Genomic DNA, 21,783 nt, shown 5'->3' on the forward strand with positions numbered 1-21,783 from the left:
CACTCAACGATCCTTCTCCTATCGCACTTGGGGCTATGTACCCAATCTCGGGTGGGGGTGATGATATCTCCCCCCTGACCTGGCGTCCTGACTCCTCCTTGCCGTAGCATTTGTGTTGTACCTCGTCAATCTCTAGCTGTGAGAGCAGTCCCTTCTTTCGAATATTGGAACACTGAGCTACTAGTTGTTTCGCCGTCATTGTGGATGTTGGGTATCGAAGAATCCATAGGTCCCTCATCCTATTCATGTAGCCCCTTCTGCCGGGGTTACTTGCGTAGTAGCATTCCAACAACGCCCTGTTTTCGTCTCTTGCCCACCGATGCCTTCTTATTCCAGTAGCCCACAGACCTGTAACGTCTTCTGTAAGACGCTTTTCTGTCCCCCACTCGTTACCTGTATGAATGGCACCTGTTTGAACTCATCATCTGTATAAAAGACACCTGTCCACAGCCTCAAACAGTCAGACTCCAAACTCCGCCATGGCCAAGACCAAAGAGCTTTCGAAGGACACCAGGAAAAGTATTGTAGACCTGCACCAGACTGGAAAGAGTGAATCTACAATAGGCAAGCAGCTTGGTGTGAAAAAATCAACTGTGGGAGCAATCATCAGAAAATGGAAGACATACAAGACCACTGATAATCTCCCTCGATCTGGGGCTCCACGCAAGATCTCATCCCGTGGGGTCAAAATGATCATGAGAACGGTGAGCAAAGATCCCAGAACCACACGGGGGGACCTGGTGAATGACCTGCAGAGAGCTGGGACCAAAGTAACAAAGGTCACCATCAGTAACACACTACAACGGCAGGGAATCTAATCCCGCAGTGCCAGACGTGTTCCGCTGCTGAAGCCAGTGCATGTCCAGGCCCGTCTGAAGTTTGCCAGAGAGCACATGGATGATACAGCAGAGGATTGGGAGAATGTCATGTGGTCAGATGAAACCAAAGTAGAACTTTTTGGTATAAACTCAACTCGTCGTGTTTGGAGGAAGAAGAATACTGAGTTGCATCCCAAGAACACCATACCTACTGTGAAGCATGGGGGTGGAAACATCATGCTATGGGGCTGTTTTTCTGCCAAGGGGACAGGACGACTGATCCGTGTTAAGGACAGAATGAATGGGGCCATGTATCGTGAGATTTTGAGCCAAAACCTCCTTCCATCAGTGAGAACTTTGAAGATGAAACGAGGTTGGGTCTTCCAACATGACAATGATCCAAAACACACCGCCCGGGCAACAAAGGAGTGGCTCCGTAAGAAGCATTTGAAAGTCCTGGAGTGGCCTAGCCAGTCTCCAGACCTCAACCCCATAGAAAATCTGTGGCGGGAGTTGAAAGTCCGTGTTGCTCGGCGACAGCCCCAAAACATCACTGCTCTCGAGAAGATCTGCATGGAGGAATGGGCCAAAATACCAGCTACTGTGTGTGCAAACCTGGTAAAGACCTATAGTAAACGTTTGACCTCTGTTATTGCCAACAAAGGTTATGTTACAAAGTATTGAGTTGTATTTTTGTTATTGACCAAATACTTATTTTCCACCCTGATTTACGAATAAATTCTTTACAAATCCTACCATGTGGATTCATGGATTTTTTTTTTCACATTCTGTCTCTCACAGTTGAAGTGTACCTCTGGTGCAAATTACTGACCTCTGTCATCATTTTAGGTGGGGGAACTTGCACAATCGGTGGCTGACTAAATACTTTTTTGCCCCACTGTATGTATGTATGTATGTATGTATGTATGTATGTATATATATATATATATAGTAGGGGATTTTAACATCCATGTAGATGCGGTTGAATCTTGTCTATTACATAGACTTCAATTTCTTAATGTAAATGGAGCATCATTTTCACAAACTAAGGTTAATTATGGAGTTCCACAAGGTTTAGTGCTATGACCAGTTCTGTTTACATTATACAGTGGCTTGCAAAAGCATTCGGCCCCCTTGAACTTTTCCACATTTTGTCACATTGCAGCCACAAACATGAATCAATTTTACTGGAATTCCGCGTGAAAGACCAATACAAAGTTGTGTACACGTGAGAAGTGGAACGAAAATCATACATGATTTCAAAGTGGGGATGGTGTGTTCAGATTGATGTGCAGTGTTAGTTTTCCGCTACACATAGCATTTTACATTTTGGCCAGAAAGTTCCATTTTAGTCTCATCTGACCAGAGCACCTTCTTCCACATGTTTGCTGTGTCCCCCACATGGGTTGTGGCAAACTGCAAATGGGACTTCTTATAGTTTTCTGTTAACAATGGCTTTCTTCTTGCCACTCTTAGGGATGGGTACCGGTATCCGGTGCCATGATGGCACCGGTTCTGACATAAACGGTAGTAACCAGACCGAAAAGCAGCGCACATTTAGGTGTTTTATTTCGATGCTTTTTCCCTGAGATGTCATACACTTTGGATTCTAGCCAATCATTTTACCTTCCCAATGATAGTAGGCGGGCCCAGGTACGTACATTCTTTTAAGCAGAGAAATGCACCGTATTTGATAGCTTGCTGCAAGACCTCAAACCGAGCACATCTTCTGCAGGTGTGGTGTCTGTTATCAGACCCGGAGTTAGCAAAATCCCGCAAGAACACAAAGAGGAGAGTCCTGACCCCTAGCCCTGCCAGTGTAGCAGAAATGATGACGGATGATGATGGCAGCAGCAGCCGTTCTTCTCTGGGTGAGTGGCATAATGTTGTTCGTGTGTAATTTACGTTGAGTAGGCTGGGACATGTTCAGAGCATGCGCAGTCGACATCAACGAGTTTACGGAAGTAGCAGTATGCTTCGTCAATATGCTAGCGGAGGAGATTATCCCCACTGCGAGAGTCACCACATTCCCAAACCAGAAACCGTGGATGGACAGATCGATCCGCACTGCAGTAAACGCCAGGACCGCCTCCTACAACGCGGGTCTCGCCACTGGCGATATGAGCGCCTACAAAGCGGCCTCATACGGCGTGCGGCGCGCGGTGAGAGATGCCAAACGCAGGTACCGGGAACGTGTGGAGTCCCGCTTCCACCAGGGCAACACACGGAGTATGTGGCACGGACTACGCACCATTACGGACTACAAAGCCAGGGACACTGCGCCGATCAACGCCGACTCTGCATTCACCAACGAGCTGAATCGGTTCTACGCCCGTTTCGAGGTTAGCCAGGCGGCTAATGCTATCTACCGCCTGACTACCGAGGACAGTGATGTCATCAGCGAGAGACCGGTGACCAGCATCGCGGAGCATGACGTCCGAGCGGCACTGAGGAGAGTGAACACAAGGAAAGCGGCGGGGCCAGACGGTATCACCGGCCGTCTGCTGCGCTGCTGTGCTGACCAGCTAGCAGGTGTGTTCACTTACATCTTCAACGAGTCCCTAGCGAAGTCTGTGGTCCCCACATGCTTCAAAAGATCCACCATCATCCCTGTGCCCAAGAACAGCAAACCCTCATCCCTGAACGATTACCGGCCAGTTGCACTGACCTCGGTAGTAATGAAGGTGTTTGAGAGGCTGCTGAAGAACATCATCTCCTCCTCCATCCCAGACACCACAGATCCGCTGCAGTTCGCCTACAGATCCAACAGATCCACAGAGGATGCCATCGCCCACGTCCTACACACCACTCTCAGCCACGTGGACAAGAAACAGGGTAACTATGTGCGAATGCTGTTTGTTGATTACAGTTCAGCATTTAACACAATAGTGCCCTGCAGACTGTTCACAAAGCTGAGGGATCTGGGACTTAACAGCCGTCTGTGTGCATGGGTGTTGGACTTCCTCACTGGCAGAACTCAGGTGGTGAGGGTGGGCAGGTGCTTCTCCAACAGCATCACCATCAACACAGGAGCACCTCAGGGATGTGTCCTCTCGCCACTGCTCTACTCCCTCTACACTTCAGACTGTGTGGCCACCCATGGCTCCAACACCATTGTGAAGTTTGCTGACGACACAGTGGTGTTGGGTGCCATCTCCAACAACGATGAGGCGGCCTACATGGATGAAGTGAAGAATCTGGCATCGTGGTGCCAGGACAACCACTTCCAGCTGAACGTCAGCAAGACCAAGGAGCTGGTGGTGGACTTCAGAAGGGGTCAGCACAGAGACTACAAGCCCATTATCATCAATGGAGCTCCAGTGGAGAGGGTGCAGTCCTTCAAGTATCTTGGTATCCACATCTCCTCAGACCTGACATGGGCTGCCCACATTCAGGTCCAGACCAAAAAGGCTAGGCAGCGCCTGTATCACCTACGACAACTGAAGAAGTTCAGGGTCTCTCCAAAGATCCTCAGGATTTTCTATACAGGCGCTGTGGAGAGCATCCTCACACAAAACATGACATCGTGGTTCGGGAACAGCTGTGTGAAGGACCAAAAAGCTCTCCAGAGAGTGATCCGTACAGCAGAACGCTGCTGCAGGATTGCTCTCCCCCCGCTTCAGGACACCTACACCAGGAGATGCCGGACTAGAGCAGCGCAGATACTGAAGGACCCGTCCCATCCTGGCAACAAACTGTTCCAACTTCTGCAATCTGGTAGAAGGTTCCGCATCTTCCGGGCAAGGACAGAGAGACTCCAGAGGAGCTTCTATCCCCAAGCCATCCGTGCCCTAAACACACACACCCGCCCTCTCACATCATCTATAATTGACTGAGACAGGACTCTTCCAGACACTAAACCAAGGCACAATGTACATTTCAATTCCTTTAATTTTAAATATGTTTATATTGTCTATCCTGTAAAATAGTCAGATATCTATTCATATTAATGTACAGAATTCACCTGCTTGCTGCTACTACTGCACATTCACCCAGTGTATACACTATATGTGTGTGTATATATATATATATATATATATATATATATATATATATATATATTTATTAGGGGTGCAACGATACACAAAATTCACGGTTCGGTTCGGTTCGATACTTTGGTGTCACGGTTCGATATTTTTTCGATACAAAAAAAATGTTCATGCATTTTTAATTTGTCATTTATTAAAATTATAAATATATATTTTAACTCAAAAGTACAGTTTTTAAATTTAACCCTAACCCTTGTGCGTGTTTTTTATTTTGACAGCGAATGCGCACCTGCGGACCACTTATGTGCAGCCCTGGTTATTTAGCTCGTCATATTGCAGCCACAGAAATTATTTTGTCCATGAAACCATAAAGCTGCACTTTCTTTTTGCCTTATAGTCTGATTTGTCATAACTTCTCTGTTTTGTGGTAAGCTTTTCTTTGGCTGTCACTTCTTCACCCTGACCTGTCTTGTTTGGCTCAGCAGAACTGAAATGCTTTTACACACTCACTCACATAAGCTCAGCGATTCTCTGCGCGATCAACCTCTCACATGTTTAAGCTTGCTGCGGGAGATTTCACTTGTCATGTTTGCATAGTAAGCTAACGATTAATAAGACGATGTCAGAGGAATTGGTGCACAAATTATCATCACTCACAGATCAGTGCTGTCGCTCTCTATACACAGTTCGCACGATTGCAAAGTGAAAGCAAAAAAACAAGCGCAAATTCAAACGCGATTTCAATATGTCACATATTGACAGTGGCTCACCGATGCCAATGACATAATTACCCAGCTACATTTCTGAAAGAATGCAAAAGCATTGACATATATTTTTCCTTCCTACAATAGCCCGACGGGCAGGGAAGAGATAGATTTTGGTAGCCCGACTGAAAAAAAATCGCTAGCTCCGGGACGTCGGGCTAGCGATATTGCAAGCCCTGTATCTGATTGAGGAATCACTCATCTTTGGAAAAGAGAGTTTATTACAGAGAAATGGCTCTTTCCAAAATAAAAGCTATACTATCCGCTTCTTCTGGGCTATATTCTCAGCAGCATAAGGAGAATCATGTGCTAACAGCTGTCTAAATGACTCGGCTAAAGTTAGTAGCATGCTTGTTGTTTTTGTCTTTGCACTAGGATGATGTCGGCGTAAATGTGCAGTCATATTCGTTGTGTTCCCACTAGTGCTTTCAGGTTAATCTCGTTGAAATGACCTTAACACCACAACACGGCAAATCTCCGTTAACGAGCTACCGCCGATCGCCCCGTGCATGGGGCTAGACGGCTAACACGTTAACGAGCTAACTGCGCTAACACACTAGTTCCCACCCATGTAATTGAGCATTGCATGGCACATCCAACATACTGTTTTACTTTAGTCCATGACTCGCTTACCTTCAGGGTCATACGTCACATGAAAACCAAAATAATTCCAAACGCCAGATCTGAATGAGGGTGGGGGAGGTGCCCTGCGCTCTTCCTTCTGACGATGCTGTCTGTGTGGAGCACTCAGTGGATCTGCGCTCGACAGTGCAGCCTAGGCGGAGTAGTCGAACGCAGATTCACTGAGCGCTCCACACAGACAGCATCGTCAGAAGGAAAGTTGATAAAATAAATTACAAATGTTGTATTGTTCGATACATATGCGTACCGAACCGAAAGCACTGTATCGAACGGTTCAACATCGATACGAATATCGTTGCACCCCTAATATATATATATATAATATATATATATAATGTTCTTCCTCTACACCCCCCCCCCCCCCTAATTTTTGCACATGTCGAGGAGCGTGTCAGGCTACATTTCACTGTGTGTTATACTTGTATAACTATGCATGTGACAAATAATAAAGAACCTTGAACCTTGATCACGTTATTAAATTAATGCATGTGAGGTGAACTAGCAAACACCGTCATAGTTACATGCGGCTGTCTTCTTGTTTGATGGCAGATAATCCCTTCACCCTGGCCAAAAAAGCTAAAATGACCAAAGAAAAAGTGGAAAACAGCTAAACATGAGGTTTTTGGACAAAGTATGTGTTTTTTCCATTGTTTAAGCACTGCTTCCAGCCAGTAGTGATACCATATATGCCCTATAGCTGCAGAAAAGGCTATTTTTATCTTTTTACAAAAGAAAAACAGCTAAAAATGAGAGGTTTTTGGACAAGTTTGTGTTCTCCATTCTTTAAGCACCGGTTCGAGCACCGTTTAAAGCACCGGCACCGTTTCAAAAGTACCGGTTTGGCACCAGTATCGGATAAAACCTAAACGATACCCATCCCTAGCCACTCTTCCATAAAGGCCAACTTTGTGCAGTGCACGGCTAATAGTTGTCCTATGGACAGATTCCCCCACCTGAGCTGTAGATCTCTGCAGGTCGTCCAGAGTCACCATGGGCCTCTTGGGCATTTCTGATCAGCGCTCTCCTTGTTCGGCCTGTGAGTTTAGGTGGACGGCCTTGTCTTGGTAGGTTTACAGTTGTGCCATACTCCTTCCATTTCTGAATGATCGCTTGAACAGTGCTCCGTGGGATGTTCAAGGCTTGGGAAATCTTTTTGTAGCCTAAGCCTGCTTTAAATTTCTCAATAACTTTATCCCTGACCTGTCTGGTGTGTTGTTTTTTTTTTTTTTTTCTTTTTTTTTTTTTTTTCTTTTTTTTTTTTTTTTGGACTTCATGGTGTTGTCACTCCCAGTATTCTCTTAGACAACTTCTGAGGCCGTCACAGAGCAGGTGTATTTGTATTGAAATTAGATTACACACAGGTGCACTCTATTTAGTCATTAGCACTCATCAGGCAATGTCTATGGGCAACTGACTGCACTCAGACCAAAGGGGGCTGAATAATTACGCACACCCCACTTTTCAGTTATTTATTCGTAAAAAGTGTTTGGAATCATGTATGATTTTTGTTCCACTTTGTATTGGTCTTTCACGTGGAATTCCAATAAAATTGATTCATGTTTGTGGCTTTAACGTCACAAAATGTGGGAAAGTTCAAGGGGGCGGAATACTTTTGGAAGCCACTGTACATGCTTCTCTTAGGCAGCATCATCAGAACCTGGATAACCTCGAACTTTCTGCTTCTAAATTCAGATAAAACTGAGGTTATTATTATATCGCTAAAATTAGAAATATACTGCCTCAGAGTGATGCTGAAAAACTAGTTCATGCATTTATGACTTCCAGGCTGGACTACTGTAATTTGTCATTATCAGGATGTTCTAAAAACTCCCTGAAAAGTCTTCAGCTAATCCAAAATGTTTAGTACTGACAGGGACTAGAATGAGAGAGCATATTTCTCCTATATTGGCTTCCCTTCATTGGCTGCCTATTAAATCCAGAATTGATTTCAAAATCCTGCTCCTCACATACAAGGTCTTAAATAATCAGGCCCCATCTTATCTTAATGACCTTATAGTACCATATCACCCCATTAGAGCACTTTGTTCCTGGACTGCGGGCTTACTTGTGGTTCCTAGAGTACCGTAATTGTCGGGCTATAAGCCGCTACTTTTTGCACAAGCTTTGAACCCTGCGGCTTTTAGTCAGGTGCGGCTTTTCTATAGATTTTCCATGATTTTTGTGATATCGTAAGACGATTTGTTTTGTTTGTTCCGCTGTTGTACGGCACTACGTTGCCTGGCGGAAGGATCGGGGTTCAAGAGTGGTATGTTGGTCACATGTCCATCTGCCAGGCAACATAGTGCCGTACAAGTAGCGCGAAAAACAAACTTCAAAGTAGCGCTATGCGTTCAGCGGGAGTCGTGGATGACGAGCGGCGGTAAACTTGCGAAAAGCAAGTTGTGCTCAACTCCACCGGTGGATTCTGACAGCGTGGAAAAGTGTGCAAACATCCACGATCAACGGATTTCGAAGGGCTGGACTGCTGCATGATGAAGAGGAGGACACCGCCACGGCCCTTCAGAGGGTGTTCGACTCCGACACTGACAATGACAATGAGGATTATTCTTTGGTTTTGAAAGTGACAACGAAGGAAAGAAGCTGAGAGTGGATGACGAAGCCATCCTGAGCCTGTTCGTATCCGACACTGGAGAAGAGGACTTTGGTGGTTTTAGTGCGCAGGAAGATGGTGGTGAATGACTGACTTTTCTTCTTGTTAAAGCCGTGTCACTGCACCTGAGCCTAAAAAGTAGTCCGAATCTATTTTTCTGGTGTGCTGTAGGTTACTGTTATGTACTACATTTGTTACTCATTTATGAAGCACAGCACATGTGCAAATATGTACCCATAACTTGATTTTCAAAATATTAATAAAAGGGGTGTGTCTCCAAACAGCCATCTCTTTCCTGACAATTCGCTTTGTGCATATTCTCTTACATATGATAAGTCAATATTGAAACACCTGCGGCTTTTGGTCAGGTGCGGCTAATGTATGTACAAAACAGGATTTTCCCCTGATTTTAGCTTGTGCGGCTAATATTCAGGTGCGCTTTGTAGTCCGGGAAATACGGTATTTAAAAGTAGAATGGGAGGCAAGGCCTTTGCTTTTCAGGCCCCTCTTCTGTGGAATCCATTTTTGATTTTGGAGGCAGACACTATCTGTCGTTTTAAGATTAGGCTCAAAACTTTCCTTTTTCCTAAAGTATATAATTAGGGCTTGATCAGGTGGCTCTGAATCCTCCCTTAGTTATGCTGCAATAGATGTAGGCATGTGGGGGATTCCTATGATCCATTGAGTATTCTTCTTCAGTCCCCTTTCTCATTCATTCATGTGTTAATACACCTGTCTGCATCGAATCCTTACTTGTTATTAATCTCTTGCTCTCTTCCACAGCATGTCTTTTATCCTGTCTTCCTCCTCCCACTCCAACCAGTGGCGGCAGATAGCCGCCCCTCCCTGAGCCTGGTTCTGCTGGAGGTTTCTTCCTGTTAAAAGGGAGTTTTTCCTTCCCACTAGCGCCAAAGTGCTTGTATGCAATATTGTAAGGTCTGCCTTACAATATAAAGTACCTTTAAGCAACTGTTGTTGTGATTTGGCGCTATATAAATAAAATTGAATTGAATTCAAATTGAATTGAACAGAGATGGTAAACACAATATGCCCACACACACTCACTAAGGGAGAAAAACAATAAAGAAAGACAACAAAGAAAAACAAAAGAAAAAGGCAGGCCAGCACAGGAGACTTGGGAACCATGACATCCCATGTCCAGACTATGGAAAGATGAACCTGAGGCAATCCAGCACATAACAGCAGGGTGCAATATGCTAGCACGCAGGCCATACATGTAATGCTACAACCAAGTGGCTGGACCAGTGTTAGGAGATGTATTCTAAAACACTTCTTCAGCTGAGAATCAGAGAGGAGAAACACACAATTTTACTTGTTGCTTAGCAAGGGCAGCTCTGAGCTCTCGCACGAGAGTGAGGGCTCAGGGACTCGCAGCTCTGAGACTGCCCTGGTCTTTATTTATACATCAGTGGGTGTTTGTTCCTTACATTGGAATGTGAAGGTGTATACGTATGTGTGTGTGTGTGTCAGAGTGTGACCCCATAAACGACTTCCCTAAACCTGCTGGTCTGGAAAATCCAACAGTTCATCTATATGTAAAAAAGGCACTTAGACTAAAACTGACATAGCTACGTTTATCCTACCGTAAAACAATAAAAGAAGGTACGACCTTTCCCATGCTCCCAGGAGGTGGGTGTGAATGCCAGAGCACTCTGGAATGCACACAAAGCCTTCGCAGACTAATAAGGATCGCACATCCTATCACTACCATATGTAAACTTATATTATTAAAAGATTATACTGACTACTAAGTACAATTTTCTATTGACAACCAGTATGCAGGGGCATCTGTGCTGAGTAAGGCCTTGAAATCCCTAGGACAAAAAGGGGATTTGCCCCCAAGTGTGGTTGAGAATGACCAAACTAAGGCTACGTTCACACTGCAGGCGAAAGCGCATCAAATCCGATTTTTTTGACCCTATGCGACCCATATCCGATCATACTATGACAGTGTGAACGGCGCAAATCCGATATTTTCAAATCCGATCTGGGTCACTTTCGTATGTGGTACTGAATCCGATACATATCCGATGTTTTAGAAAGCGACTGCTGTTTGAACGGTCAAGTCGCATTAAATCCGCCTTTTACGTCACCGACACAAGACTGAAGCCAATTATCAGCGCCAGAGAAGCGCCCGAGAAGACATCGCGAACGCTTCCTGGCCATCCAGTGTAGATGTCAGTGAAACTGTTGGGAAGACAACGTAAACATTTTATTTGTACTGAATAATCTGCAGATTCTGACAGAAATCTGCAGCTATCCTTTGAAGCACCGCTCCTCTCTTAAACAGCAATAAGGATCATTGTTAGGTTATTTACATTATTATGTAAATAACAAAATAACTTAAAGCAAAAATTGGGAAACGTGAAGTCCGAAGTCTTTATATTAAGGGCCATCAGTCAAACAATACTGTTGCTCTGGGTCTAAACAGAGCGCGTTGTGTGTGACATCTTCTTTTGCGCATGTGGGCCGCTTTGAGCGTTCACACTAGAGCGCGTTTGCTGTCGCGTTTTATTTGTAGTGTGAACGAGCAGACAAAAAAATCTGATTTGATCAAAAAATCGGAATTGAGCATTAAGACCTGCAGTGTGAACGTAGCCTTAGATCCTGTGTTAATTCCAGGTACAGATGGCAAACTGGTGATGGCTAACATCAGGAAGAAAGAACACAAGAAGCTTGAGATTGCAAAATTTACATATTGCCCAAGTCAAATTCCGATGATAACGATGACAAACACAGAACTCACACTTGTTCCATATTGGCATATTAGCATAGCTATAAGAATCTTTATCTGGAGAATAAAATGCTAAATTAGTGAAAAGCCACTATGTAACATACTGAATCAACAACCATTTCTGTGTGTGGCTACTGGTGGTGGTCTGAGGGCCCGGTGGCGCCAGTGTCCGGCAGCCTCACCTCTGTCAGTGCGCCCCAGGGTGGCTGTGGCTACAATGTAGCTTGCCATCACCAGTGTGTGAATGGGTGGATGACTGGATGTGTAAAGCGCTTTGGGGTCCTTAGGGACTAGTAAAGCGCTATATAAATACAGCCTATTTACCATATTTCTCATAGCTCTGTGGCTTTGTATCTGACATTTGCTGTAAAGGCCTTCACATTTCTTACCACAAGTTTAAGTCAGTTGTGTTTCTTTTATAATTTTCACTGTGCCCTCCTGTAGTCAAAATGCACACCATGAGTATCTGCCCCCCAAAGAGAGAAAAATAAAGCTCAACAGCGCCCTTGGAAGATCTTTAGACTTTGATGAGTAGTCTGAAAAAACTCAACTTCTAAAGTTTGCATTTTGTGTTTTTCTAATTTCTTAAAAAACAATAGAAAGGAAAATTAGGTATGTATTGATTATGTGGTCATTATTCATATACAGTGACAATGGGTGAATGAATCAGTTCCTGTGAATGTTCGGAATCTGTCAAGTGAACTAGCTTTCAAGTGAGCCAGAAAATTCGAAATAGCTACATCAAACAGCGATCTCATATGCATGAATTTACACTATTCTTGTTCTTCAAAACAAGGACATCAATATTATTGAATTATTCACTATGATCACAGCTTAGAAAGCCCACAGAAGATGACAGTGGCTTGTGTTCACTTTTGATACAGAGGAGGTTAGGGAGTGGTAGTAAAAAGGAGGGAAAAAACAATCTTTTTTCTGAGAGAAAACAGAAAAGAGTAAAGAAAAGAAAATCAGTCATAAGAGGCAAGGAGATCTCATCACAGAAATGTAGCAGCAGCATAAGCACTTCACTCATCTCCCTCCAATCATTTTCAACATATTAAATTTGGATTAACAACAATAGCTGAATTACAATACTTGCTGGCACGGAAATTATTTTCACCTCACTAATGAAATTCATGAAATAATGCCTTCCGTGATTTCCACCTCAAGGTACACTCACTGCTTTACACACACACACACACACACACACACACACACACACACACACACACACACACACACACATATGAACCAAAAGGGGTTGATTAGGAAGTAATAATGGGGTTACTGTTATGTCATTTATCACTGTATGAAAGCAGAAATGTGTTGCATTGTTTAGCTGCAAAGTCTGTGATTAAATATAGAAAGCACAGTTGTAGTTTGTATACATACACATAGTGTGGATGCACACCTAAAAAGCCCCCCAGAAAATATTGACAACTATATACTGTGAAGGGAGACAAGATACATATGTACAATATAAAGTTAAAAAAAATTGACAGAGGTTAGTAGGATTAATCTTTAAAACAGAGGCAGATGTGAGAAGTAATGTGTCTATGTATGAGAGGGTGTTAATTTAGGAATAGTGACCATCCAGATTTTCATGTAAAGAAAAGTATCAAAAATTCAAATCCTTTCAAATACAAAGCACTCAGGCATAATCCACATTCAATCATATATATTCACACAAAGGTAATAAAATTTAATTGAATGAGTCCACAGTGGCATCTTTCTCCTGTCTCTCTCTCCCCATGAGATGAGCCATCGCTTGGCTACTTCATACTGTGATGTGCTGAATTATTTCATGAATCGCTGGCTTCTTTGCAGACCAGAGCATTCACTGAAATGTTGTGAAATGTTAGGACACCTCTGCTTGTGCTTTTTTTCTTCTCTTTCAGTCTCACTAAGGCTTTGTAAGCCAGGGACTTGATTGAATAAGACAGTGTGTCCACACATATGTACACATGCATGTACACTTGCCACATGTGTGTGTAGTCATGCTGCATCAGATTTTCTATGTGTTTCTCATGTGGGGATTATGTGTGTTTATGTGTAGATGTTAATGTTCACTATGTGTGACCTTATAAGTGTATAACTGTCAGCAGGACTCCCCCTAATGCTGGTACCCCAATGGAGGAACTCTAAATCAGACTGACATGCTCCTGGCACACCCTGTGCCAACCCCAAATTGCTTCTGACAGTATCAAATGCATTCCATTGGGTGTTCAGTACATTTGGGTTGCCCAGTTTCCCTGACCTTTCTCTAGTGCAATATGTAGGCTACATAGACAGACAGAAAAAATATATTGTCAAAAGAAAGAATATTTTGTCTCTGTATGTATGGTGTGGGGTTAGGTTAATTGGTGATTCTAAATTGCCCATGTGTGTGAATGTGAGCGCAAATGGTTGTCTGGCAATCTGTCCCGCGTGTACCCTGCCTCTGGTAGGCTATGGTAGGTTCCAGGCCCCCAGATGAAAAGCAACACAGTCTCACAGCATTTTGTGAAACAGTCATAACCTTCAATAAATTGATTTACATTTCTGGACACAAACCTTTTTCATCTTCCTCAAAATGAATTTCTCAGCACATTTTTTTTTGGTACAAACATGGCTTTTCATTAATGCACTCTCATATTTGATTAGGGTTAGACACATACGACTCAGCTTTCAGCATGTAAAGCAACTTGGATAAGGTTAGGCATTAAAAAATACTGTGTTATGGTTAGAAAAAGAATGCAGTGCATGTCTTTTAAAGCTTTGTTTTCTTTGTTGCCATGGTGATGCATTCCTACTATGTAGAAAACTTAAATGCACTACTTACACATGATCACTGCCACATAATGCCACAAAAGTGAAAATTTGTATCCATGAACATGAAGAATTTCACATTTTTTCTGTGCTGCACACACACGCACAGAGAAAGATACATGCTAAAAGGCATTTTTAATAACTATACCATCAATGTCAATTTTTTAAAAGAAAAATCTTTTTAACACTGTACTAATGTGAACTGTAGAAGGTTTCCAAATTTGCTTTTTGGAACAAGATAGATAGTTATGTGTGCATTTAAAATGTGATTACCAAGTTCCAATAAGGAAGGCAGTTGCGTGTCGGCCAAACATGTATGAACAAATACCCGAGTTCAGAGAAGCCGTAGGAGGTATGAAACTCCATTATTTTCCTAGTCTACATCACAGTGAAAGAATCACGAGGTAGATGGTTCGTTCAGTGTGGATGTACAATGTCAGCTGGTTACTGGTTAAGTGTAATAGCTGACTTCCAAACAAATACCGACATTAAGAATACATTACATGTACATAACTGTTGTTGATTGTAAATAATCTTTGTTCAACAATTTTTAGTGATGTGGCAGTTTCAGGGCACTGCAATATGTTGTCATACATCTCATAAGTGCTCATCAAACAATGACACAATGTGCCTGTTATCAAGTTTTTTGAATAAAACAATGTATTACAGTCAACAAATATATGTTTTTATTATTGATTACTTTAGTAGTCTTTCTGTGTCCATTATTTAGCTGTCTTACTATATACAGTGAAACAATAAGGGTACAAAGAATAACATGAACTAAACAAACAACCACTGCAGGTGTGGTTTTTGCTAGTACCTTTAAACATACTTACGTTATCTGTTCATTGACACATTTGAAGTATGTGAGGCCTACATATGTGATTGCATATCATCCCTGTGCTAAGATTTTCGACCTTGGTTCCAAAACCAAATCAAACACACTTTTAGTCAAAATGCCTACTTAGCTAATGGTTAATTAAATATGTCAGTGAAGTGAAAAAGGCATATAAGCTGACATATGACACATGGTTCACTATTCGCCTAACGTCTGACAAAAACATCTGACCCTTAATTAATATGTGTATTATGTGTGGATAAGCAGGTAAATGCCATTGTAGCAATAAGAAGGTCAGAGATTCAATTTCAGGACAAATCAGCCCAAATACTAAAATCAGTCATCAGTTACAAACTACCCCTCCAAACTAAATGCTAGACTAGATGCTTTAATGCTCGGTGGCTTGAAAAAATACAGTAAAGCTCCTCAGGGTGAATACAGCTGTTCATTAAAATCCCTCCATGTAGCAGTCTGTGCATTGGGAGGTTGTTTGCAAATTCAGTTTATCCACACTTACGTTTGATTTTCAGTTTTTAATTTTTAATATCTATTATTGAAATATATGTTATTGAAAGATTAAAGACAAGATTGTGTGTTTTGATGAAATGCCAGATTTTGTCACCTGAACAAATACATTCAGATTCAAGAGCTTTATTGTCAATACAACAGTATACACAGTATACAGCATACCGAAATGTTGTTTCACCCCAAGCCCCTCATGGTGCATTTATAAGTATATAAAAATATATCTCCAAGAGATACAAAACTAGGAATTACAAATAAATAACACCCTAAATTTTGGTAAAATTAAGGGACAAAAAGGTACTAATTACTAACTATACAATACTATACAGTACTATAGTAATAACTATACAATACTAACTGTACAATACACAAAGACAGGACAGAGACAACACAAAGTGTATTGTGCAGTAGGTATTGAATACCAGGTTCAAGTTACTGTCAGGATATTGTAGACGAGACAGGGTGAAGACATGTGCAAGATGCAAAATGTGCAAATATAGTATAATTTAGATGTGTGTTCAGTAACTATGCGACTAAGTGTGCAAATAAGCATATTGTTTCAGTTTATAGGTGATTTGTGGAAGTTTTTGTTGTTTAGAGTCTTTTGGTGAGTATTGTAAGGTGTTTGTAAAGGTGTATGTGTAAACATATCCACATTTTTCTTATAAATCAGAATTTACTAGCCAATCAATCACTAGGTCTATGTGATCAACACCCAAATAAGAACAGAATGAAACATTTAGAAATAAAGAATAACAAGTGATAATAACTGGCAATAGTACAAACATAAGGTATCAAATGTTGAAAATAAGATTTATTTTTCACCAAAAAACAAAAAGACTAATATTCATTTCTAGTATGATGCCACCAACAAATTGGGACAGTGACATTTTCAGTCCTATGTTGCATCACCTCTATTTTTTTTACAACACTCTAAAGGTGTCTGGGAACAACAGGGATGGATTCCTACAGTATTGTGGACACATGTTTTCCAGTTCTAGCTTGATACAGGAATTCAGCAGCTCAACAATTCAATGCTTTCTTAGTCATACTCCTTGAACTGCACCTCAAGCAATCTTTTTTTGGCATCTGGACCCTTTTACTATATAGCCATGAATACATGAAGACCAGTCCTTGGCATTGTCTTGCTGAACTGAGCAAGGTAAGGATCATCTTTATTGAAACAGATGAATGGCTGCAGTTAAACGTCTATATCTGTTGCATTCCCGAGAATTCTAAAAGAATGGGGAAATCCGATAACAATTTAAGATATCTAAAAATAGCAAAAAGGATTCTTTCAGTTAAAAGTAATTTTAATTTAAAAACCACAAATATCCCTTTTAAACTACATATGACCACTGAAGATGTTTACATTTCATTATATTTTTCACAGCTGGCAGCAATAAATAACAAAACAGTTAGTTAGCCTAGACTAGACTTAGAAAAAAGGAGAAAGTGGGAGTTTTAGGATACCTTTCTCTTTGATGAAGAGTTGGATTACATTCTTGCATGATAGGAAGGTTTATTTGTTGTCCAAGTGTCCAAATCCAGCAATGTTAGATGCACTTGAAAGAAAATTTCAGTAACACCAGTCTGTCTGATGATCGTCTGTGTTCTTGAATAGCAGTGCTTACTAAAACAGCCGCCCTTAACGATAGAAAATCTTCCACAACTCACGTCAGTATCTCTGTCATCGATCAGGAGTGAGGTTCATTGACTCATCAACCCACATCACGTCACAAAGTTCTTACTGCTTCCTTTAGATGAAATAGTCATGGATACTTCGTGCATTATGAAATAAATATATAAATATACGATATATATATATATATATATATATAAATAAATATACGAGATGAATGGGGTAAATATAATATAATAATACAATATAATAATTGATATGTTAACATAATGCATGTCTAAATTTTGTTGCTGCAATGTTTTATATTTTGCAATATCATCTGATTTGTGTATGTTCTTTTGCTAGTCTTTTTAAAGACAGTACTAAGAAAGCAATGTGAGTAGCAGATGAGCAAGTTGACAATATATTCAATGTGATTTTTATGACTGTTATAAGCTAAATATATATATATATAAATACTGCACTTTGATTTTAGAGCCTTGAAGGCTGAAGAAGGTCCCTTGAAACTGCATCAATTTCTTTTGTGAAACGATACATCAACTGCCATCAATCTTGAACTACCAAATTGAGCTCACAAACAAAGACAGATTCTCTTTTTCTGTCACATATAAAATGAAATAAACTTGTGAATCTTTACCTTTGGGCAGTTTGGTCTATAAACTTTAATCCCTTTAGACAAGAAAGTCAAACTTAATTCTTTTTCTCAAAAAAAAAAAAAAAAAAAAGGAAAAGAAACACTGCGTCCTAAACCTAGCTCTGAGATGATTATCTAAAGGTCAGCCTTCCCTCTTCTCATCCCTGCCTCCATCATCCAGACTTTTTTACCAGTTAGTCCAACGGCATAAAGAGCATGACTTGGCCTGAACACTGACTGAGTGCCTATCATAGCTGCCCATATCAGCCATCGGCCTTGCAGAAACAAGGGCTCTTGCCCAAGAAATGAAGTATGGATTTCTAATTTAGGGGAATGGTTGAAGATGTGGGTCAACGTTGCATTTATTTCAAGGCGCCTCAGCCCCATCATGCTTTCGATCACCCTTTAGTTGCGAAATACATATTGGGCTGAGCTTATAATGGATGGGGGCGCCATTGATGGTCGGGTAGATGAGAGGTTTGCATTATGTATTAGCTTTATCCCATGAATGAGTAGCTGTGAAGATAATCACTGTCTGATGATCGTCATTTCTTTTTTTCCCAATGTGCCCTCTCAAAATGGCTGTTACATAAACTGTACATTCTCTCTTTTGTGCAGTAGAAAATGAAGAAGGGAGAGAAAGAGACAGAATGAAAACGTTAAAAATGGACAGGGGCACATATACAGAGAGAAAAATTAGCAGTGACAGAGAGGCAGTAGGGTGGGAGATTTAGAGAAAACAATGCATAATTTTAAGAACTAATATTCACCCACTCTAATTGCAGACACAATGTTCAACCTGCCCATCAAACCGCGCTGCATTCTTTTAACTTCATATTTACAGCCCTGTTTTGCATTTTGCAGCTGCATCTGCAGTAGTCATCCAACTGTCAGCCATTTCTCGCTGTGGAACAGCCCAGGCAGACATGTGTGATCTGCCTGAGAGGCATTCTCACACCTGCCTTGTTCAGGAGCAGAGGTCACTCCCAAAGACCATGCTCTTACTGGTACTAAATTTAGCTCACTGATATGTGCAAACGTCTTCATCACCTTCTTAGTCAACCCAAAACACGGTGTCAACCCTCTGACAACAGTGAAGGGCATCACTTTTAAGTGGTTATGCAAAGTCCCTAAGTATTGTGTTTCTAAAGAAAAGTCGACATTCAAACTCATCTTAAATTCAGTAATTTATCAGGTGTAGCAAGAGTGAGGCCCTGTTTCTCCTGGTTTGTTCTGCTGTTGTAAAACCAGTTACAAGGTCAAAGAAGAAATGTTCATGAAGTAAAGCGTGCTGCAAAATACACTTAAAGCTGCTGTGTATATGAACTGACTGGTTAATTATCATTAGAGCCTCTTAAGAAAATAAATTAAAGGGATGCAGTTTAAATACATAATAAATACATAATAAAATCAACTACAAATCTTAACCTCCTACGACCTGGCGTCCACATATGTGGACATCACATTTTGGGTTATTTAGACTAAAATACTAAATTTTGCTCTACGTGGGCCTGATATCCACTTACGAGGACATTATACTGCTACTGTTCTATCAAAATTTTTAACGAATATCCTCATATGTGGCTCTTATTTTTCTTAAAAACAAAAATAAGTTTAAAAAAAAATGTGGTAATTCTTTGTTATTACATTCATCGGGCCCCAATGTGACCAAATATCAAAGAGAAATTAAAAATGCATGTCGTGGAAGAGTTTGGGTCTTAGGAGGTTAATCATAAAAAATATATTTAACCTGAAAAAAAGCCTGCTGTGAAGCTTATTTCTTTAATTAGTTCATTACACTCTACATTGGCACTGATGGAGTGTAGTCAGCAATGTACGTTTTTCTTTCCACCCATAGAAAACTTATAACACCTATAACAGAGGCAAATACAGAGGGCATAAAGACAAGGCAGGACTTGTTTCCTATTTGACTGTCTCACACACACACACACACACACACACACACACACACACACACACACACACACACACACACACACACACACACAGACAGAAACATGCACACATGCATGTAGACACACACCCAGACACCTCTACACCCACAAAGGGAGACATTATCTTGAGGCGATGGATCATGTAAATGGCATTTTGTCTACATTATGAGAATGTGGAAGATGTTTTTCTGCATGACTGAGGCGCTTATCAAGTGGGACTGTCTGTACCACCAACTCAATATATTTCATCTTCAGAGATGGGGATGGAAGGCTGGAGAGGGTGAATATTTCTGTATGTTTGTCTGTGTGTTTGTGTGTGAGCTATGGGGTGTGTGTGTGATGTGGCAAATAAAATGACTTTCTCTAACCTCATTTGCCTCTGAGCTCAAAAGGACAATATGGACTTCAGCAAATAACCACTGAAGAAATACAAAGTACTTAAAAACAATGTTAAATGATTTGCCTAACCCATTTGCTCATTTTGGAAATGAACACAACAATACTGATAATGTCAAGTCTTTGCCTAACACAATCTCTGGATACCTACTTAGAAAACACATCAAGTGAGTTAAAAAGATCATCAAAGTGTTTCTAGTCTATTTCCAGGAGGTCAACAGCTAAACACGCTTGCTGACAACAGCCTGGGCCAAGTTCTGTCACATCTTTCTCCGTGATCTAATTCCAAATTCCTCTCACGTGTGAGACTTTGTTTCTGCAGTTAGAGAGGCTGTCATCCTTCTTGCCTTAAAAGGCTGGCAGCTGCCTCGTGAGTCCCCTGAGCTACTAAAACCTAAAAGGACTCCTTGGGTTTGTTGGCCTCTTCATGCAGCTTCATGGTTTGTTGGCCCACCAGGTATGGTTAGCCTTCTGGCCATAGCTGAGAGCAGCAAATTCAGTACACATCACCCAACCTTTGTTTACATCTTTCTGGGGTTTTTTGTGTTATTTTTGACCGTAATGAATTGAAGTACTATCAATTTAAGTACTAATTCTGCTTTTTTAAACTATTCTGATCACTTAGCGCTATGGAGCAGTGGATTCAGGGTGTGCTGTCATGGGAGGCTGACCCACACAGCTGTTCTCCATCACCTGGTCATGCCTTCCAGACAGGAGTACTGAGCTGCACAGAGAGTGGGCTGAAAAGCCTGCCACTGAGTGTTGGAAATTGTTTACACCAACAAAAAGCATTCACATGCAGGGAAAAAAACTGTCTGCAGGTCTGGGTCCTTGCTACTTATGGCTACATAGAATAGCGGTTTACATGTATGCTAAACAAGTGAAACAGTCTTTGTTTGATGCTGAGAGTAGACACAGATCTCTTGGGGGTCAGCAAGGCCATCTGGCATAGAAAGTTGCCATATCAAAATGATGACATATGAACATTTCTCTCTCCATAGTATTCAGTCTCTTCCTACCACCTGCACCTCAGTCCCATTATTTGATCTCATCTGGTATATCTCTTTATGTTTGCAAAATTGCAATAATTAGACTTGAGTGTGAACATCTGCAGAACACCAAAAGCTTACCTCTTTCATGATGAAAGGAAATAACATTAGGCTGGTAGCCTCATGGCACACAGTGGCTAATGTCTACAGTTATTGCATTGTTCCATAAGACAGCAGAATGCTCCATTATCAAATCAGCCTAAGAGGTCTGATTAATGGGGTGTGAACTCTCATGTGATTGATTTTTATGGACGATGAAATGGTTATGGCGACAGCAGAGAGCTATCCGTGTTGACAGTTGTCTTATTTACAGAGAGGATGTTTCTGTGAACCCCAAAGCAAATGATAGGATGGTGT

The sequence above is a fragment of the Maylandia zebra genome, linkage group LG6 (genome assembly GCF_041146795.1).
Source record: "Maylandia zebra isolate NMK-2024a linkage group LG6, Mzebra_GT3a, whole genome shotgun sequence".
NCBI lineage: Eukaryota > Metazoa > Chordata > Actinopteri > Cichliformes > Cichlidae > Maylandia > Maylandia zebra.